Here is a 23,016-nt window from a genome sequence, read left to right as displayed (position 1 = left end):
AATTACACACTACTTAATACCACATACATAGGCCCCACATAAATCCACTCTATGCCACATAACAACAATCCACATATATACACTCCTCACCATGTCACATAATTACACTCAACATACTTTCACTCAGTGCCACACAGTTCCATGCCACACTATTTAACTCCACATAAATCCATTTCACACCACATAATTCCACACCAAACCTCCTAATTCCACTCCACAACACAATTCCACTACACACCACATATATCCAATTCACTACACATTCAACATCATACCACGAAATTCAACTGTACACCACATAATTAAGCTCCACTACATAACAAGACAAAACACCATTTCACATAATTACATTGCAAGACACAAAATCTGACTCCACATAATTCCAATACTAAGGGTTTCCACTGAGTGTATTCAAACTGCTTTCACGTGAACTTTGACTTATAAACACTAGTGAATGTGCCAAACCCATCCCAGTTTCTACTGTCTCCAAAAATCTATGCTGCAAAATTTGCCACAGCGCAGCGCTGCGACATTTCCTGATACGTATTCCATGATATTTTGAAAAGTAACCAACATTTCGGAAAACTTTCAAAGCAGAGAGGGAGCGCAGAGGTGAACGTTTTTGGCTGTGTGCAGGGCTTTAAGTGCGATGAAAAAACTGGGGGTTTCTCAAAGGGGCGTGGTTCAATGTACTTGGGGGCGTGGCTTAAAATACCTACGCTACAAATCTGTGCTTAGCATAGTGTGCCCCCCGACTTGTATTTTGCTGTTTCTGTAATTGCATCCAGATATATAATACAACAACTAACATCATACCTACAACTAGTCAGGACTATTGGCTTTGTCAATGGTTGTTAGTTGCATAAGATAAATAAGCAGCAACTATTGTGGGAAAAGTAATAATCCTCATATAAAGAAGACAGAAACCAATTCTGAACGAGGGAAGTCTATTCCATCTTCATTAGTCCAGCAGTAATTACATAATGCCCTTTCCAACCTCCTTTCTTAACAGTCCTCCGAACATACATTGGAAAAACAACACTCCATCCAATTAGAATATGACTAAAACAGCACGAGGATAAAAGCATGCAGAGAATGGAGCGTGACTTCCACGAGCACAACATGGAAGTGTTCGTGGAAACCACGCTTACCTACACAAAACGCTTATATAACAACTATGGCGTGTATAAAATATTGAAAAAGCCTTCACTTAAAGCCCTGTTGTCACTGCAGTACGGAAAACAACGGGCCGCCTGTGCCAGGGACAAAACAGAGCCCGATAGAGACCCGTTTCGAGGCCCCCTTTAAAAAACTGTCGGTGCACAACACCTGTGAGACCTGGCCCTCTTAATGCCCTGGCTGAGTGTATGAAACGTCCCGGTGAAATCCAACGGACACCTCACCATACCCGACTGAAAGCCCCAGCGCCAACTATTTGACAGAAATTGCATGTACTGGGGGTGGGGGGACGTTAACACCTCAAACAATCCACCCACCCTCCGCCCCACCCCCCGAAGCTATGCTCCTGGCTGAACCAAGTAATGCCAACATCTATGCTCCAGGTGTGGTTGTGTACATAGAAGGTTGTACCTTATCGTGTAGAACATTAACACCCCCGACTGCATTTGTAACTCCCTGCGTTTCGACTACGGGTTCTGATTTCTGCAACCCCTGAGTCACCGCCTCACTCTAACGTCGAGGTGGGGCCCTTAAAGGACCTCTGAACGTCTCCCCATATGCGCTTCTATTGATATCCAGGCGACACACAGATCTTTTCAGGCAGCAGAAACTAAAATAATAAAAGGTGTGCTTCCTTTTCAGCCTTTAGAACACCCCAACGTCTTTGAGGCTGCCATCGAACTCCAAACTGAACTATGGGACTGCCACATTGGATGGATCAGAACAGTCCGAGCTGCGGGCTGTTGAACGTGCTGCCACTTGCTTGTAAAAATTTAAAAGGCATTTGCCCTCTTTTGAAAAGGCTGAGCTGACACTCGCGGGGGCTTCTGGCTATTAAAAGCGGCTTTCAAGTGAACGACGAATGACGAACTGGCACCTTCACAAGTGAAGGAATAAGTCTACCTTGGGCCCCTGGGTGCACAACTCCGGTCATTCGGCCCGTTTTATTACTGCAAAGGGTCCGAATTTGGTAGATGTGCTTTTGAAAAAAAAAAGCAACAAAAGGCTAATATAGTGCAACAAAATAAAATGCAACAATCTTAATGCAGCACAAAATAGTGCCGCACAAATCAAATTTTGCAGAATAATGTCTGGAAGACTATAAAACACCCTTACCTGTCCGGCGCGGAGGGTCTTCCACTGAGTGCAATCAGACTGCTTTCCCGTGAACTTTGTGTTATATAAACTGGTGGATGTGCCAAACCCATCCCACTTTCAACTGGCTTCAAATACTGGCTCCAAAAATCTAAGCTGGATTGATTTCAATGAGCTGAGTAGACGTGTGCGGCGTGCGTGCGTGCGCGCGCAGGGTCGGCCAGGGTCAGAAAATAGGCTCAGATAAAGTGGCGTGCGTTAGTAAAACAGACATCTACAACAAGTAGCAGACTTAAGGGAGGTGGGGGAAAGTACAATTTATCGTTCTTTTATTTAGCTACATACGCGTTTTTCATTCTGTAAAATTAAATTATGACATCAGTTAAACATGTCATTTTATTTTAAAATAACCCCACAATCTTCCAATTTCTGCTGGTATTTTTGAGTAACAATAAACATGTTTTTTTTTACTAAGCGCTATTTCACTGTACTACTCTAAACATTTTACACATGAAAGCTTGCATGTAGTATCACGTGTGGACTTGCAAACTGTGTCTAGCATTTGGACCAAGCACAGTGCCAGCTATAAAGGAAGTTATTAAGGAAATGAGATATTGGGAAGACCTCACAGTTCAGCCCTAAATGCTGCACATTCTCGACTACTGCTCGCAGTAGAAATCTCATACAAAAGTAAATAAATGCAATCTTTCATATGGGAATCTCATACATGTGTTTGGCTATCGATGATGGGGAGCGCTTGTTTTTAAAAGCTCCCCTGAAGTAGGAAGTGGCGCACAGCAGCCGAGTTGTGCATTTTCTCCTTGTTTACAGCTCCAGCCGGCCCCTGCGCCGTAAATCTTGCTCGCAGCCCACAGAGGCGCGTGTGTTTGTTACACTTAAAACTCGCATACACTTAAAACTTGCCGAGCCTCGCACCCGGTGTCTGTTTTCCGGGACCCCTCCCGTCCAGCTCTCACAACAGTGTCCCATCAATATGTCTGGTGAAACCGGAATACAAATTTAGCGCTCTAGAACTCTCATACATAAGTAAATAAATACAATCTTTCATATAGGAATCTCATACGTGTGTTTGCTTCATATCAGTGTTTTCAACCTGACTGCTCTCGCATTCGAAGTTGTTTCCAGACCAGAGCACATGCTGTTCTCTCCCGCACACAATCACACACACACACAGGCCTATTACCTGTGGCCCGAAAACGGCCCTTCAGATAAGGAAGGTCTGCTGCAGCGGCCGCACCCCAGGCAGGCGCACTCAGTATTATTTCCAGCTCGCAGGTACGGCCACCCTCTACCCACTGAGCTCTTAAGTAACGCACCCGTCTGTGGCTCTCCGTGTTTTGCGGTAGCATTTTCAGAACAAAGGAAGATGAACAAATGCCAAATACAGACCCCTACCTTGATTGCTGCCTGGCTCTGTCACAGCCGCCCAGAGGATCAGGGCCTGGGATACGACCAACAGACGCTTCTGGCGAGAGTTCTTTGACTCCCCAGGCCGCTCCAGCTAGCACCTCGAAGTCTGCGCTCTGCGAGGAGGCGCTGTGTTTTTTAGCCGCCTGCCTCCGAGTCGTTGCGGGGGAAGGTGGAGTACCTGAAGTTGGAAGAGGTGGTCCATGTTTACCACCAGTCAGGGGCGTAACGCAGGCCTCTGCAGCCCCTGCGCGGCTGGAAGCCCCCTCATTTAGCCAAGGGTCAATGCAGTGGGTTATGGGAGACCCCCTTAGCCCGTCATCACATTCTTCTTTTTGGGAGGGCGGGGTGGGGCACCATCATTTTGTGTAAGCCCCAGCTTCAACCAAGTCCAGCCTCTGTCTAAATAAACGTATAAACTGTAAAGTATTTCCCCATACCAATGGCACCTAGACCAACACATTAAATAAGAGCCGGAAATTCCAGAGCGGAAAGTTAACAAGCGCTAAGCTTCCTCCTCAATAACAGGCAAGCCAGATTCTGACACGTGCAAGACTCATTGTTCTTTTATCCTTGTGAAACGTTTTCTCTGCCAAAATTCTGTTACTACAGTAATCGCTTTAAATTAGGAGGACTGCTATGTTATTGTAGGGCTGAGTGAAAACAGATGCGCTTGTCAAGGAAGGGCTGCAGCACTTATTGTGCCACCCTTAGGGGCCTTGCACCCTGACACACACACACTGCCTTTGCAGGCTGAGTGTCCTGGTGCAGAACTAAACACAGAGTCCACCTGGTACACATCCCTATGTACCAGGCCCACAAACCCACTGCCCTGGCCTGGCATACATCAGCCCCCCCTCTAGCTGGGTGCCCTAGGCCAGTGGTGTGGGCACAGGTGCATGAGCCCTGTGCCCCTACAGTACCCAGGGGCATTCCTGGGCACTGTAAGTGCAGTGATGCCATTAAGAGTATATGGTGCTGGGTGGCTGTCATTACGAACTCCACAGCACCATAATGGCTATACTGAAGATTGACAAGTTTGATATCAAACTTCTCAGCACATTAAACCCACACTGATGCCAGTGTGGGAATTAATGTAACATGCACTACAGAGGGCATCTTAGAGATGTCCCCTAAAACCTAACCTACAATCCACGTCTTGTCTGAGAGGCTGCCTAGGCTGCCACACAGCAGACATGTTCGTGGACCCCTGGGTGGAGAGCCCCTGCTCTCCTGGGCATGCAAAAATGCACATCCTGGGCGAGGTGCTAGGTCTCCTCCCCAGGATGAGCAGGGGGAAGCTTCAAAGGCATGCCGCCTTTGTGAGCTTCTCCAGGCCACTTGCTGTACTCAGCAACTGGCCCCCACCAGTTCTGACCCCCACTCTGGCGAGAAGACTGGCGGGAAACCCTACGTCAGGAAAGGGGGTACCTAGAAAAGTTTCTGTCAACTTTTAAAATACAATAATATTCCTTAAAAATCACTACTGTAACCAAAACGCTTTTACCTAACTGTTTACAGGACATGTCCCAGGGCTGAATCTAGGATCCAGTCTTGAGGTTAGACAAGTAATCTACAAAGAAACTAATTGCATATAACTAGAAATTCCCATTTTGCTCAATGTTGCATTGTGTTTGAAATTGTGTTGCCTATTGCCATAGCTGCCAAGGTTTCAGATTGCTAGGTGTGACATTTTCATAATTTAAGTGTAAATATGAGTGGCATTTCAACAACTATGAGTGTTACTTTCTTGCGCGTAAAATCAAGCAATTAAGACGAGGGAAACATACATATCAGAAATTACACCCATTTGAGCAAAGTGACTGCACCAGGAAAGGCACATTTTCACAGCATAATAAGTCAGTGCAACGGAAGGAGATCATGATTTACAGCATAGCCGCCATGTTTTCAGATTGGTTATGTATGACATTTTCATTGTTTGTTCTTGTTGGGTTTGAGAATTTTGGATAAAGAGGAAACAAGTGAAGGTTTGGCTGGTGTGATGGAGGCAAAGTTGTGGGGGAGGAAAAGTTGTGGGCTGCTTGTCGGGACTACTGTGGTGATGTGTTGGGTGCACCGCTTCTCAGCACAACAGCGGTTCAATTTTCTGCATTTTGTCTACGATAGACAAAGCCAAATTAAACGCAAACCCCTTGGTTTTGGGGGTGGCAGTTTCTGTGCATGAGGGTAACCAAGATAAGTTCACAGGGATTGTTAATGGTTTCTCTTGCCATTCCTTAAGTTTTCAGTCAACAGGTGTGACCTTTGGCAGGCAGGAGTGACTCTGCGGTCCACACTGGGCCCTGGTACGGGTGCATTATTAAGTACAGATGGACCCACATTAGCACACACACACAAGCCATTTGCACTGACTTTAATTGTCCATTAGAGGCCATTCTCCGCCCAGCCCGTATAGCCACTGAGAGGGGACAGCACTCTGCACCCATTGATCGTAACCAACTTCTCTCTACGGATCCAGTACTTTTAGACGTTACCACCACCTTAATCTATATATTTTTCTTGGGCTATGTTGGACCCGGCCTCGTGGCGTGGTCCCCTTTCTCCCTCATGGCAGGCCCGGGACAGCAGCAACCCCAGACCTCACCGACGAAGCTACCTCTTCAACCCTCCCCGAGAGCCACCACTCCTGGCGACCCCGGCTCTCTCCCTCAGAGTCACGGCGACCCCTACTCGCCCCACTCTGCTGATCCGACCCCTATCCTGGGCCGCCATCTCAGGGCCCGACTCCATCTTAGACCCTACACGTCCGGACCCCGTGGCCGCGGCCCGACCTCGGCCACAGCCCCAGCGAAACCCCGACATCGAGTCACCAAGATCCCCCCAGGTGGTAAAGCGGCCACTTGACGGATCCAGGAGGAGGAGAGTTTCAATGGGCCTCCAGCCGTCCCCGGATGCCTGGTTTCGATCGCCCTCCAGCCTCCCTGGGTGCTGGCTCCACCCCCCTGCTGGGTGTCTGGACCCTCTCATCCCGGCCCCTTTGACCCCCAGGCTCGAGGGTCCGGACATCAAGGGACTCCAGACCTATATCTGGGGCAGTTCTGGGATGGGTCAGCAGTTGTATCCTGGAGTCGAGAGCCCTGCTGACGCTGTCGCGGCTGACCCCGAGAAGAACTCACTACCTTGAACCCTGAACCTTTGGAGTCCTGCTGGCACTGCCGCGGCCCACCCTCGCTGAAACCATCTTCGGAGCCTGCTGGCGCTGCCGCGGCCCAACCTCGCTGAGACCATCTTTGGAGTCCTGCTGGCACTGCCGCGGCCCAACCTCGCTGAGACCATCTTTGGAGTCCTGCTGACCCTGCCGCGGCCCAACCTCGCTGAAACCATCTTCGGAGCCTGCTGGCGCTGGCGCGGCCCAACCTCGCTGAAACCATCTTCGGAGCCTGCTGGCGCGGCCGCGGCCCAAATCTTGCGGAACCCCCCAGCTCGAGGATTGAGAGCTGTGCGCAGGGTATCCCCGTACCAAACTGACACTAAGACTGTCCTGCTACCCCCCTTTTTCCCCTGTTACAGAGACTCTAAGGATACCCCGATCCGTTGTACATAGTGTCGAAGGCAACCATCGTTATTGCTGATAAAGATTCTAAGGAGTTATCCTCTTGTGTGGTGTCCCTTTGTAGTGGTGTGATTGTTCTGCTGTACGATCGTAAGAGAGGAGCCTCCCGCAGGTGGCCTCTCGACGGCGTTCGGCCCACTTCCATACGGAGAGGTGGAACTCGGGGTGGTCAGTCAGACATCTTCTGCCTCCCCAGGAACCGCCTTTCTAACAGGCTAGAAATGGAAGCAATCATGCTTAAAATAAATAATGGGAGATATGTCGAAAGGCCGGTTTGCCAGACGAAGACTGTGAAAAGCCGGTGGAGCTGTGGGAGAGTCAGTAACATTTGCCATACCTGTCAACAACAACTGCTGCCCTCGGAGAGGTGCACACTTCCAACTTGTGAGTGGTATCTTGTAGCCCACTTTCCCTAGCGTAATCATCTTTTATCTATCTGTCACTGAACTGTTTTGACTATTGTAAAGCGCTCCGGGCCTAGCCTGGTCTATATAAAATCATAAAAATAAAAACACATCTGGCAGTCGCGCAGTGCTGCAATTTCTTTTTAGACTGTCGTCGTAAATGCACTTCTGAGTGGCACTGAACTGCAAATGAGTGAAACTGACAGTGATATTGAAAAAGTTAAAATACAATTAACTCCAAACTATTGAGAAGTGATGAGGTTTAAAATTACTTGAAAGTAATACAAAACTCCCGAAACCCTCTTTCTGAGTTGATTATATAAAACAGTCGAGGCACAATTGTTCATCTCAAATAAGTAACTCTGCTGCATCAGCCAGTATAGATAGCGCTGAAGAAGACGGGGTTTGCATATGTCACACTCCGTCCATTTAAGCTTGCTGCCAGAATTATTTTTTATCAGAACAAAAACATGAGTTTAAACCAGCACACCCAAGCACGCCTAACAGGCCCACAAACAGACTAAAATATTCACCTCATAAAATTGTTGACCTGCTGTCTCGAGACTGGGGTCAGAACAGCAACGGAAGGGAAAGCTGCCACCTGCCTGTCTCAGGTGTCATACCACCAAGGTCTTAGCTGTCTGCTGTACCCAGTGTGCGCTAACAATACCAAGTGACACAAGGGCACTAGTTTCAGCTTTATTGAAGCTCTGGGCCGGTCCGCCCATCCAGCGCCCAACTATACTGACACTGACTCACTTACTGACCGGACACACTACCGGTCACCCCCCCTTCCTAACACACCCTGTACAGGGGCCAGCTTCTCTCTACTGTGCAGTTCTGCTGTTAGAAGGGGGGAGCGGCAACCTAATATCAAAAATATGCAAAGTGATCACTGCTGATGGCGTCTACTCTGACGCCCTCTTTCACTCTGCTAATCCTGCAGTGCATGAATAAGGCTTGTTAACAATTTAGGCCTAGGAGATTATACCTTACTGACTGAGGTGAACCCAAGCCGACAGCAATTGGCAGTCCGTAACCACATGGACTTCCTCGACAACGATTAACGCCGGGCCGCAGTCTCTGGCTCAGCTGTATGTGCTGCCTCTGCATGATGCTCAGAGAGTGTTGATGGTACCGTGACCCTTCCCGGTCGTCAGGTCCAACGACGTCGGGTATATGTGCAGGCAGCACTGTGCACTGAGTTTATGCCATGGACGCCAGGAGGCAAGGCCGGGAAGAGGCGAGCAGCACAACTCCACAGTAAGTACCCCGCTGCTTTAATCCTGACCAACCTCACTTCCTTTCTGTTCTAGGACGTGAGATCAGATACCTACCCCAGCGGCAGCACAGCCAGTAGTACGGAGCACAGGGCAGGCCCCGCCCCGGGTCTCGGTGTAATTGGGCATGACAGCCGGCCCACGGGTGGGAATAATTCAGGGCTAAAATGGTATACATTGTAGCACTCAGCCAACAGACGAGCATTATCTATTTCCTGAGCCTGCTGGCAAGTCTGCAGGGAGCAGCAGGCGCGCGCACTAGCAGCCTGGTGTAGCAGTTTCAGCTCTGGAGCAGAGTGAGACAGTGAGTGGCATTAAAATGCGTGACAAGGCATTTCAGTGCGGTGATGCGGAACACCACACTGAAATGCATTAGTGTCACACCTGTTGCGTGATACTTGGCAGGCCTGCATTGCAACAAACTGTAACTCTTACATTCAAAAAGTCTATTGCCCGTTTGAAAAGTATGGAACTAAAGTAATTCATTCTGAGAAAGTATATTTTGATACCTTGTTGGTTCTAAAATAAAACAACTATATCTTTCGATGCAAAACAATTGGCCTAGAGTTCAGTTCGAGCGTGTGAGACCATTTGCTGACTGAGTGTGTACTACAAATGCTTTTCACTGTCCTCTGATACTGCCTTACTGCTCGACCAAGCTACGGGAACCCTATACACACTGTACCTTATTTTGGTCCAGTATATATAGAGCCACTTTCTTACAGGATCACCCCTCTAAGGGTAGCGCTGATTGGGTTTTCCACAGTGCTTGGCTCATCAGGCAGGCAGGGCAGCATGGGTTGGTACAGCTGCCTGCCCTTGGATCGCCCATAAGATAACCCACCGTATTTGCATACTTTTGTATGGAATAAACCTGCAGCAATATTTTCTCCAAACAAAAAGTTGTGTTGTGTATTTATTCATGCATACCTATTCTGCTGTGTTGTGCGTGGGGTCTTGTGCCTATAATGGAACTATGGAGCGCTGTTCATGAGCACTGGTTACGTTACACAATGACACATTTAGGCACAGGGAGATTAAGTGATTTGCCCAGAATCACAGGATGTGGATGCGACCCCGAGGTTCGGACCTTAGTTTCCAGCACCAAAGTCTGCAATTTAGCCGAGGGACCACATCCTCTCCCCTTCAACTCAAATTCACAAAAATATGACCAGCTGAAGCTCTAACCTGCTGCCATTAAGTACTTCTGTTTCACAACTCCGTAATTTATTTGCAGCACGCATTTTATGGTGACCAGACGTCCCAGATTTCCCCGGACAGTCCCGGCATCCTGACGCTTCCCCTAATTTTAAATACATGTCCCGGTTTTTGGGACAAAGGTCTAGTCATCCTGCAAAGCAGAGTAAAGTTCAAAGGTATGATCTCCTGTCAGAGGCGCATCCAAAATCTGAAACCGTTAAATATTTAGTTTTCCCTCAGGCAGCACAGAAGCAGTTCAGCTGCAGCTCCCAGCAGAAAGAGAAAAGTGCGGAGGACAGCAGGGGTGTAGTGTGGTTTATGGGCCTCTTTCTGCGTGCATGTTAAGTTAGCATGGCTTATTAGGAGTTTACACCCCATTTTTCCTTTTGCTGCTTTTTTGCACACAACACTGCTTAGCTGTTTTTGCAGAGTTAGCTTACACAAACGTCTATATATGAGAAAAGTTTTGTTTTTCGACATCTCTAGACATACATCATGTCCCCAGTCTTCACAGTGAGTGCTGAGCCAACAAGGTTATCATAACGTGCGAGCGTGTTTATCGGCGTGTCCGTCTAACACATTCTAGACACAACAATTTGGCAGCTGCAAGCCAAGTAGGATTCTGGCGCCTTTATCATACCACATTTGCCAGAATTGAACACACTTGGAAGATTCCAGGCATGCAGAGAGACTAACCGATCCTGATGTAATTTACACTTACTGAGCGGACAGGTAAATGGGGTCCCCCTAAGAAAGCTCAAGAGACCTTCTATAGTTTTATAATATATAGTTCCTAGATGGGGAGGGTGCTTCAAATAGGCGCTTTTATCATCTGTTTGCACTATCATTGTAATATGATTTCTCCTTTTGTCTTTTATGGAATTGTAACCATGCTGACCGTATTATTCTTAATCATATGTATGCTTATGTTGATTAAAATACTGCGCTTGAGAACACGTAGTTAAAATAAACATTTTAACCTTACAGTGTCTCTATTTTACTCCTGTTGTGGACTGGTATGAACGTATAACAAAAGAGTGCTCTCACTTCCCCACCATTCCTGAGATGGTCCTAAGTCGCATGTTCTAGGTTGTCGAACCATTGGTTTCTTTGCTATAGGACGAACAGCTAATGTGACACTGATTGCTAGTCTGGTAGGGGATTTTGGGTACTAAGGTGAGTTTTGGCACACCCTAATTCACTGAGGTCCTAAGTCTCTATGGACAGTTCTTTGTCTGAGAGGAATCCCTGTAACAGGGGGTGCAGGGTGGAGGTACTGCCATAGTTTTGTATATATGTGCTGTTTTATATATATATGTAGGCAGAATCCAGTTCACTTGGGAACCTGGCAGCCCCCTGCTTAATCCACGGATATTCGGGTGAGTCGGGAAGGCTGGAGTGGGGTTGAAGAACACTAACCCCGCCACATAAGACGGCCCAAATACAAACCACTCCATATAGCGGGAGCCAGGCAATAAGTGTTGACACAATAGCGGGAGCAGTTTGATCATTATTTTTTGCGATGGCAGAAGCAGTGGAGTTGGCAGCAAGAGTCAATGTTGCAACCTGCAGAGACACTGTTTTCTTCAGAAATTAACCAGAGAGAAGAACCTACCACTCCTGGAGACAGCAGAATGCAATGTGGGAGGCTGCTAAGTAAATTGAGGAGACTGTAAAGGTTAACTAGGGCTGACATTTCTATATGGTGGGATGCTGTTTGTCTGAAAAAATATATAGAGGTCGGAAGGATCTCCCGAGGGCTACGAATTATGATCACCCTCATCTACGAAAACCCACATCCGGTTTAAAAAAGAAGAGTGGGTCTAATGTAACACAGACTGCTCCATTACAAAAGAGGGTAATACTAATTAAGTATGCCGAATTGGAGGGAAGCAATTTATTGGACCAATTTAAACAGATTAATGAGAAAATAAGTTAGGACGAAAACCAAGACTAAGTCGCCCAATTCAAAAAAGAAATAAAACAGAATATCCAAGCATGAGGAAGGGGTGAAACAAAGGAAAGCCCATAAATTCCACAGAGGCAAAATGGTCTATCTACGAGGACAAATCTTCACTTGTGCCAAGAGATTTGAGATCATACGTAGGCTAAGACAAAGTGAAGACAATCACTTAAGAAAATAAATATCACTGAGGGACTTTAGTTCTGATACAGCAACAGAGTCAGAAGGAGATTGAGCAAGATGAGCCGTGGGTAGAAGGCTGGTACATCACTACAGGAAGAATTTCGTTTTTTATGCATGGACCGGAGAACAAATCACAGACCCAAAAAACGATCCCAACAAAGAGGAAGCGGAAACAAAGGAGAGGGGGACAAGGGAAATGAGCAAGAGCTCAAAGGGAGAGTGACACGCAATTACAAGAAATGACCCTAGAACCCAGAATGGTAATTAACTTAACTAAGATTAAACTTACCCAGGATGATGAGAGGGTACTTTCCCTGGGTCTATCCTTTTGCCCAGTTTTAGGTTTCAACTATGCACAAATGAGGGTGGATTTATATAAGTTCATCCGTAAATTGAAATTAAGGACATTTTTGAAAATGAAACCAGAAACTAACCAACCAGAACCCATAGAGAAACTTGCTACCAATGATGTACAAGTAGCGGATACACAGAGCTTAAGTGTACTTTGTCTTTGGATACTGTCAATGAGGATATTACGGAACAGAACGAAATACAGCTGTTAGAAAAATCACAGGTATAGATATAGGAGAAGGGGGCAATACTGATTTCGGTGCACAATCCAGGTTTATTCTTCCTAGTATGAATGACAGCATTGAGGTATTCTCAGATCTTATGTCCACTGAATTAAAAAGAATACAAAAGAAACTGTATGTGAAGACAAGATTAGCAAAAGACAAGAGAAACAGTTGAAACAGGTTATACACGCATTGCCAAATAAGAGTATGAAAGAGTGAAAGAGTAGTATTATAACCAACTGACCAAGTGGAAGAATGACAGTTTGCTAAACTGGGATGAATGGAATTTTCTAAAGCAGGAGGAACCCAAAATACCAGTGTTCTACCGTATTCCGAAAATCCACAAAAATACACCTCCAGGGAGACCCATAGTTGCAGCTAATGATAGTTTATTTGAGAATACATCTATCTACATAGATCATTTCTGAAAACCAATAGTTCGCAATCTTCCTTCATACATAAAAGATACCACTGAGCTTGTGAAGATAATTTTTGATGTAGTGTGGGAAGACGATATGCTCATGATGGCATTAGATGCGACCTCCCTGTAAACAAGCATTAGACACAGGGAAAGCTTCAAAGCCACGCAGCATTTTTTAAGAGCCAGGGTGATCAAATTCTACAAGCATAATGAAATGATCCTACAAATGATGGAATGGTATCTACAATATAATATTTTGGTTCAAGGCTGAACTGTTTCAACAGTTACAAGGGACTTCTATGGTCACTTGCTTCGCTCCCAGCTTTGCAAATTTGCATATGGGCTGGTGGGACGAGCAGGTGCTACACGGTCCTGAACTAAGAGAATGGATTGAACTGCTAGTTTTATGGGTGTGTTACATTGATGACATGTTCGCACTCTGGAAGGGAACAGAAAGAACAGCAGGAACATTTGTAGAAAGAATTAATTCAAATTCTCTCAATTTCAACTTCACATGCGAAATGAGCAATGTAAAAATATTTTTGGGGGCTGTGGCAATCAACGTTAAATGCTCGAAATTAACTACTTCAGTGTACAGAAAACCGATGGCAGAGAATAGTATTCTGCATGCCAATAGTTTTCACCCATACACCTTAAAACAGAGTATCCCTTATGGGGAACTATTAAAAGCAAGGCATAGCTGTAGAAATGAAGAGAGTTATACACAAACACAATCAGACATGACAACCAGACTGCAGCACAGATGTTATAACAGTGCAGTGCTAGCGGAAGCACAAAAGAGAGTTTCGCAGATAAGGAGGGAAGACATTCTGCTCACAGACCAAGAGGCTAGAAAAACTGTGAATGAGGGAGTAAGATTTATCACTATGTACAATGAGAAACACATCCTGCTTAGGAAAGCATTAACTAGACACTGGCACCTTATACTTAACAATCCAGTAATAGGATAAGATTTTCAGAGAAAACCCCAAGTTACCTTTAAGAAAGCAAAATCCATGAGCGGTCTGTTAGTCAAAAACTAGGTGGTGACTACTCCTTCCACATGGCTCAAACCACAACCAGGATTTAGAAAATGCAGCAAGTGTAAGGCGTGTGAGAATGGGTTAAACCTCACTGACCTAAAAACACCATTAGGCAAAACTTTACTCATCAAGCAGAGTTTGACTTGCAAAACTGAATTTGCAGTATATACCTTGAAATGTCCTTGCTCTAAATATTATGTGGAAAGTACTGTGCTACCGGCACATAGACACATTTTGCAATACTTGAGAGCTATTAAAAACAATGACACCAGTTTTCCAGTGGCACAACACTTCCAAAAGATACATGGTGGAAACCACAACCTCTTAAAGTATAGCGTGATAGACAGTGTCCATAAAAGAAGGAGAGATAAAGACAGAGAGAAAGAGCTCAGCAGGCTTGAATCCAAGTATAGCTTGGAAATGGATAGTGGGCTGCCACAGGGCATGAACATAGATGAGGAGCTTTTAGTCCATCTTTAGTCTTTTTTGCTACCGCCACAGGGCCTGAACATGGATGAGGAGCTTTTTGTCCATCTTTAGTCTTTATTGCTGCCTACCTATTGATCATGTGCTTTTTAAAATAGTTAACATTTGATTTCGATTTTTGTTTGTGTTTTTTGATGAGATTTTAAGAGTTAATATTTCATATTCTTTTATGTATGTTTACAGGAGGACTCCCTACCAGTGAAGCAGGAAGAGTCTACTAGGTAGTGGTTCGTCTTTAGTTGGGAGCAGCCAGAAAGCCTTCAGGAAAATAAATCCTAATTGGTGTCAGGGGAGACAGATGAGTAAAGTTCTATTATGTATAAAAAAAAATCTGGTCCAATGAGTGATAGAGAATAAGCCCACTTGGGCAACACTGTGGGCAATCAGCAGTCTAAATAAAATCTATGCAGGAAGTAAAAGAAGTTGATATCTACTACTTTGCCAGCTCACAATATTTGAGAATTTATTAACTATCTTCGCTGCTCAGTCTCCTCTTGAAATGATGTTACTCAGAGAATGGGTTATTTTGATTTAATGGAAAAAACTATGGAGATCTACAAAATGACCCATTGCTGAATTCAAAATATTGTCTACTTTTTAGAAATGTATAGCTTTCTGGGATCCATTATTGGTTTCATACCCATTTGTATGACTAACTGGAAGGAGGTTGAAAGCCCCCAAAAAAGGAAAAATAGACTATGTCCCAATAAAAAGCCAAAACCTTCAAGAAATTTTTGATTTTCTGACAAAAGTCTGCCTGTTCCAGGAAGCTGGGAAGATGGTGATTTTAGCAATGCAAGCCCTTTGTTGATACCATGTGCAGGGGAAAAAGACTGATGCTTTCATCTGCATCACTTTTTTCCATTTTACCCCCAAAAACAAAATGTTGTAGTATTTTGGCGAATGTCTTGGTCCTCTACAGGGGAATCCACAAACCCTAGGTACCTATAGAATCCTCAGGATGTTGTAAAAAGGGACTCAAATTTGGCGTGGATACCTTCTGTGGACAAAATGTTATGCGGGGCCTAAGGGCGAACTGTCCCAAATAGCCACAAAAAAGAGGTTTGGCATGAGGGGGGGGAGGTCTGACAGCACAGGGGTTAAACATGCCTAAACTAGGTAAGCGTACCAGTATTATTTTAATGTTTGATTTGTGGGCATGCTCTAAAATTATACGTGCCTTCCTAAATTACGAATGTACAGTTGGTGTTGTATTTAAGGAGCTGTAGGGGTTGTGTTTACTGAAGAACCGGGATTCAAACAACCACGCCTCAGCGCTGCAGTGGCCATGTTTGCCTAGGCACCTGGCTTGGCACTGCAGAGGCTTGGTATGCAGAGTCACCAGGCTAGAATGTGCAGCACCTACTGTATGTACAATATTTGCACATATCCCGTCCACCTCCCAATTCGCTTCCACACCAGAAAGTACTGGAGCGCTTCATATAAGCATCAGTTACTTTATAGATGAACTCTGTAAATGGAGGTAAATTATTTACTCACTCTATAGACGCCTGCTATGTGCTTTACATTTCCACCACTTACATTATATAAACACCCCGTTAACTTCGGTAAATCAGGTTTTCCAAAAGGCTTCTCGCCTTTATTGTTCGTTACCTCTTCAATACATTCCAATATTTTAGAAGTTACATATTATAAAAAACATAAATGAAACATACCTAAACAAGGCAAGCGTACCTCTACTATTTTAATGTTTAATATGTGGGAATGCTCGACAATAACATCAGACTTGTTGGTAAAAGAGAATAACTTTGAGCTAATGTTTTTTAGGTGGATCTATCCCAGATCTGTAAGGTAAATTAATTGTTTTGTATTCAGCACTCTATGGGCCTCATTGATGAAAAATGTTGCACCGCTGCGAAAAAACAGCGATACAGCAGTTTTCACTGCGCCATCCTTGCGACAAGGTGGATGCGCCGTATATAATGTACCGTGCTCCATGTCGCAAGGAAAGACAGATACGTCATGAATCCTGATGTATCGGTCAGCGCAAAAGTCACGCATTGCTGGAGTTGTGTCGCAAGCATGACGCAACCTCAGCAATGCATGGGGCAGGCCTGTGTGTATGGCACTGCGTCACCCTTGTGTCTGCCATGAGGCAGGCGTAAGGTGTTGACGCATTGGCGTCTTAGAAGTGTCGCCATGAAAACTCATAGATTTCACTGCAACACTTCTACAAGGCTTTCTTGCAGGGGAACGCCCACCCTGCATACATTATACCTGACACAGGTATAACCTGGCGCAGGGTTTTACAAGGTTGATGTATCTGCCTAGATGCATCACTTTGTAAATATGGCGCAATGTGTCGCATTGTGTCGCATTGTTTACGGCACCACTGCATCACAAAAAGTGAAGCAACGGCGGAGCAAAAGTGTTGCAAGGCCTTCATAAATAAGGCCCTATATGTTCAGCACCTTATATATTCATGAGCAGTTTCCCTCCTGTACGACTATGAGCCCTGCATTGTTCTTTGTCGCTCTCCCCATTCCCTGTTGTGCTCGCCCATGTGTGTTTGAGAGGGGTCCCTCTGTTACTTCTCTAAACCCTGCGTTGTTCTTTGTCGCTCTCCCCATTCCCTGTTGTACTCGCCCATGTGTGTTTCCCTCCTGTACTTTTAAACATGCATTGTTCTTTGTTGCTGTCCCCCTTCCCTGTTATGCTCGCCCTTGTATTGCCTCATGCAGTGATGTAATTGCAGCGCTAAAGGGGCACCTTACATGTGCGTTTTCCATCTTTCCTCTTTGTTTTAAAGCACTACTCGTACTAGTATAGGGTGTTGGATATAGATCTTAGCCATTCTATGCAAAATGATGCACTTTCTTCACACAAACACTTGCATTTGCACAAACACCATCCTTTTCCCCCAGCCTAGTCTTTTGCATTAGATCTACAGCCAGACCTAAACATGGCGTAATGCAGGCTGCCCGGGGTCCATGAAGGAGACCCGCTAAGAGGGCGGCTGCCTTAGTGCCACAAGAGGCACAGGAGACAGCCTCCCAGTGTTTGGGACTCTCAGGGGTCCGGTGTGCCGCTTCACTTCCGGGTAGAGGGGGCGGGGGTGAGGTACATATACCTCTCCCCGCCCACTCTGGCGCCCTCTTTGCCCACTACCCAGACGCACTTTAGATGAGTTTAGGAGCTGCAGTGAGTCAACACCACCCCTTCCATAGCCCGGCCTCCTCATTGGGGTTAGAGTTCAGGGCAGAGTGGCTGGGAGGGGGATGTTGGTCAATAATGGCGTACACGGGCCAGCACCGCCGATGCTGCCAGCTCCTGGCCAAGCTGGGGGTGGGGGGGGGGCCAGCTTAGAGCGTGCACACTGCCTCCGTTCACCCGTTCAGGGTAGTGGCATTAGAGGCGCTTTCCCCACCTCGCTTCGGGGGCTGGAGGTAGGGCAGCTGGCGCGGCTGCGGGGGCCTCGCCCCGCGTGGCTATTCGGGGCCTAGGCCTGAGTGGGCTGTTTGATGGGGCTGGGAGGGACAGCAAGTCATGCTCCCCCTCCTCTGGTGTGTTCTGACCCACCTTGTGCCCTGCCCTAATCCCCGGTGGTTCAGTCGGTATTGGGCCCACGCGGGCTCGATGATGCGGGGGTGGACAGCGAGGGCAGCAACGCTCCACCTCCTCCTGGGTCCGTTTGGGGAAGCCGACGGACCGGGCTCTGGTGACTGATGTTGAGTGTGGGTGCAGTAGGCGTCACAAGGTGCCCCCTCCTGCTTTATCCTAGGCGGGGCCGTTTCCAGCCCCCGGTCTGGGGGGGCAACTAATGTCGGCCTGCGGGAGTAGATATCAGGGGGGGTCAGTAGCGTGCACTGCGTTGCCCGCTCCCTGCTGCTCTTGGGACCCGAGGCGGGTGGGGGGGGTCCCGCTCATGGTTTACACAGCACCATGGGGGAGTGAGCAGAATACTCCCGGCATCAGCGCCGAGGGTCGGAAAATCTATAGCGGAGCCAGGCACGGGGGCCTGAGGACACCCGACGCGTTGTGGGGTGGGGGAGTAGCGATTCGCGTGCCTCCTATGTGTAGCAGTTAGCGGTCTAGCGGCCGCCGTATCTTTACACCACATCCGCAGGCCAGGCGTGGCCTGCGGGGGGTTAATAAAAGGAGGGCCCGGCTCGAGGGGTCACTTCCGCTCCTATACCCCTGTGTGGTCTCCCTGATTTGCGCTCCGCGCTCCTGCTCCCGAGCACGCTTGCAAGCTCCGGTGACCCCCAGCTGCGGTGCGAAACACTGGTGACGAGGGAGGGGTCGAGACCCTTGCCTGCAACACGCCGCGCTCCACATCGCGGCAAGCCAAAACAGATGCCGGACGCGGCCGAGAGCCGTGTGACATTGGGTGCGTGCGAGCGCCCAGCAGGAGGTGCTCATTTTGCCCTACGACATGGACGGCCACGAGGGGAGCAGCTAGGAACAAAAGGAAAACGAAGAAATTGAGGTCAGTGCGTGCAACAGCACTAGTTAACAAAAAGGGCCCAAGTCAGCACCAACACTAGGCCCCACCCCCGCAGAAGGCCTCAACAGAGTGCACAACAAGCGTGAGAGGTTGCACCCACCACAAAGTACAGGAAAACTACACAAGAAGCTGCACCTACCATAAAAGGAAGGGAAAATACACCCCGCGGACAAAGAGCACCACCCCAGGGCCAGGAACCCATAAAGGAAAAGGAAATACACCCTGGAAAGGAAAGCCAACCTCTCCAAAGCTACACCCACAGACACACAGAAGCCAAGAAACACCACCACCCCTTCAAAACTCACAAGGGTAAGAGAGGGTGAGGTGCCCTGCACAGCACACCCTCCACTGCCAGCCACCGGGCATTATGGGAGAGAATGACCAGGCAGCAGCACTGGCCCACGCGCCCTTCCAGCACACAGCATCAGGAGTCCTACCCCCGTTCAGTGAATTGGAAGATCCTGAGACGGCCTCTCCCAGGTGGAAGATCTGGATCGAACGCCTCAACAACTATTTTGTCCCAACCAGAGAGACAGATGAAGCGGTAAAGAGGTCTTTACTGCTACACTATGCGGGAGATTAAATATTCAAGCTTTTCAAACACCTGCCCAAAACAGGTGTGGCCACCGACTACATCGTGGCGGTAACCGCGCTCAACGCCCATTTTGACCCACAGTTGAACCCGGACTTTGAAAGATTCAAACTACGCCAAGCCCGCCAGAGGGAGGGAGAGTCCATGGACACTTTCTACTCCCGCCTGCGTGAACTTGCCAGCACATGCACGGAAGATGACCAACCAAAGGCGATCAGAGCACAGCTCATCCAGGGGTGCTGCAACAAGCCCTCGAGAGGTCTCATCCTACGCCAGCCGAGGATTGCGCTCGAAGACTTGCTAATACTGGCAAGATCACACAACCTGTCTGACAGGACGGTCTGACATTATCAAGACGGAACGAGCTGATGCCCTGCGCGCCAAGCCCAAAGGAGACCCTTTCAGGAAACCAAGGCCGGACACTTCCAAGTCAAGATGTGGGTACTGCGGATACGAGCCACACTGCGAAGGACTACCCCGCACAGGGGAAGACCTGCACTAACTGTGGGATACCCAATCACTTTGCCACTGTATGCCGAAGACGCACTGGAGGTCGGGACTTTCACAATCAGAGGCCCCCAACACGGGCTATACGGCAACTGTCGGTGACAGAACGCGCACCACCTGAAGACACACAGCGGAAGAGTAGGAGACACCTGCTGTAGGAGAGTAGGGTCTGCTATCCTATGGTCACCCCAAATTTTTGCTTTTTGCTTCACTGGTTTTCGACTACTGAGGCTGTGGGCCTGCTGATCAGACCCCCAGCCTGCTGTTCTCTCACTAAATTAATGACACATGTGCTATAGGCACATACCAATTGGAAATGGACTCCTTGTCAGCCCCTGTAGAATGCACTATAGGTGCACAGGGCACAGGAGCCACTAAGGCCTACCAGGGGCTGCAGCATAACTTTTGCCACCCCTGGCTGGTTCTTAAATTGACACAACTGGCTGATCACTCAGCTGGGGTAAGGTGGTGTACACACCCCTTGCTTAGATATAGTATACCTATGTCTAAACCTATATCTGGACACATGTAAACCTGTGAGCCACTCCTATAGTCAGGCCTCATCAATCCTGGAGGCTGAGTGCGTGGTTTTATGTGAGATGGAGCTCTAGCATGAGCTGAGCCTGTCTGCAGCCGTCGGGAACAAATCCCTAAGCTGTTTCAGGATAATGCCATACCATATACTATTAAGTGCCTTATAATCCTCGCGGTTATTTAGCAACTCTGGTTTGGCTTTATCAAAACATGTCGTGTAAGGTGTCATACGCTTTGGAATACCATCCCCTCGCCAGTTCTGGCGACGGGGATGGCATTCCACCCCTCTAGAGGGGTAAGACATGTTACTTTACTTTAATGCGGTTGATTTCTCCAAAGGCCTTAAGATCCACAAAATGGATGCCTCTGCCACAGACAAATGTCTGGACCCCTGCAGTCGACCGAAACTCGACCAAATGGGTCCTGGACAAAGGGTTTCCTGTCACAGGAGGGTGTCACCGCCCTCCAGACAGGAGATAGTGTATTGTAGCAGGGAGGTTTGAAAGAAACCAGACACTGCCTGGGGCGCACAAGGCTGCCCCTTGCATAATCCGGCCAAACCGGTTCTGGGGCACTCCAGCCCTCGTGCCAGGGCGGCCTGGATCAAAGGAAGGGGGTGTATCCACCCACTTCCTGGGTCCCACCCATAGGAGGGGACCTAGCAGGTAATCACGCCCACCAGATTCGAGTAAGAGTGGGAGCAGTGCCAATGCACATCAGATTTCCTGGAAGAAACATTAGAAACGAAACTCTGGACACTTGGACCTCCATCTCAACGTGGAAGCCCGAAGAATCTCCCTTGTGGTCAAGGAGTGACCACCCTGCAGCAGCAGGCACCATCCAGCCCTCGACGTCTACTTAGTTGCAGTTCCCGCCGGAACTCGAGCGACTGAGATCGACGAGATTAAGCCTGCCCAGCTTCTAACAGCCCGATCCACAGTCCCTGCAAAGCTGAGACCCGTGGAGGTGACCGGAAGCGTGGGGCACGCCATCTTGAATTGACCACGAGACGCTGACCGTGCAGCCCACGAGTGACCCTCGAAGCTGTGCACCGGGGTTTGAGAAGCCCCCACCCTGAGCTACTCCTGAGCCGAAGTTCAGCCCTCCACACTCGACGAGTGCTGCGTGGGGCCCTTTGGCACAATTTGGCTCAACGCGTTGGCCCGGTCACTTGCCAGCTGGCTTGTGGTCCCTGTGCCGACGAACTACCTAAGAAGACTCGTGAATCTGGTTGCTCCAGATCCACACCAGCTCCCCTGAAAAGGAGCCCCGACTCTGACCTTCCTGGTCCGAGTGAGAGGCAATCTTCCGATCCCGCGTGGATTGCTCTTGCCAAGGCTTGTTTGCTCCAAACTTGAAGCCGACTGCACCGACGGTGAGAGCCTGCGTGGGACAGATCGTGACCTGCTCCTGGACGTCGCAGATGCCCCAGAGCCCACGTGACAGCGGAGAGAAGCTCCTCGACGACCACCTGATTGCGCCCGACATTGCCTGGTTCCGTCCTGGTTCCACCCTGGTCACTGCTGAGTGACCCAGACTCTGTCCCCTCTGTTTTCAGGTACTCTACAACTTGAGTCCACCCTTGGACTCCACCGGACACTTCATCTTTAACCCGCCTGCAGCCCTTTCAGCTCCAAGCACCAAGAGCCTGCGTGTCAAAACCCGACGCCACTTCGACCCTGTGCACCCACTTCCTGTGGGTGAGGTAACTTTGCTCCGCCGGTGTTCCCACACTGGTGCACACCTCTAGGGTCTGTGTGTTAAGTTTTGTTCCTCTAGGTTCAGCGGAAGTGTCCTTAAACTTTAACTCTTTGACTTTTACGCACCATTGGTTAACATTGGTGCATGCGTGCGCTTTCCGCACATCTCCCGAATCCCGAGGGCCATTCCCGACTTCAGCATTGCTTGTCCTGACTGCTCCCAGCGATTCCCTAGGCCCTAGGCCTAACCACTGTTCGAGTGGCCTCTCTTATACCACTTGTTTAGTATATGGTTTGAGTGGCCACCCGCCCTCATCCATAATTGTGCAACTTGTATGTTTAAACAGTGCTTTTGATTTAACGCTTGTGCCCCTTTATTCATAA

General features: G+C 48.0%; 1 protein-coding gene across 2 annotated transcripts in view; it reads right to left on the bottom strand.

Moving 5' to 3' along the window:
- The window catches only part of LOC144754069 (flavin-containing monooxygenase 5-like), a 413,291-nt gene that overhangs the window by 327,989 nt on the left and 62,286 nt on the right, over positions 1-23,016 (bottom strand). The window contains exon 1 of one of the 2 annotated variants that reach the window (XM_078641614.1): positions 2,296-2,412. The exons of the other annotated variant lie outside the window; for it this stretch is intronic. The gene's annotated coding sequence lies outside the window, so the exon portion shown is untranslated. Of the gene's footprint in view, positions 1-2,295; positions 2,413-23,016 lie in introns of those variants that run through there. 2 annotated transcript variants of the gene reach the window in all.

Source organism: Lissotriton helveticus, chromosome 1_1, assembly GCF_964261635.1.
Source record: "Lissotriton helveticus chromosome 1_1, aLisHel1.1, whole genome shotgun sequence".
NCBI lineage: Eukaryota > Metazoa > Chordata > Amphibia > Caudata > Salamandridae > Lissotriton > Lissotriton helveticus.
The sequence above is the reverse complement of the archived record's forward strand: the minus strand, read 5'-3'. Positions and strand labels throughout refer to the sequence as shown.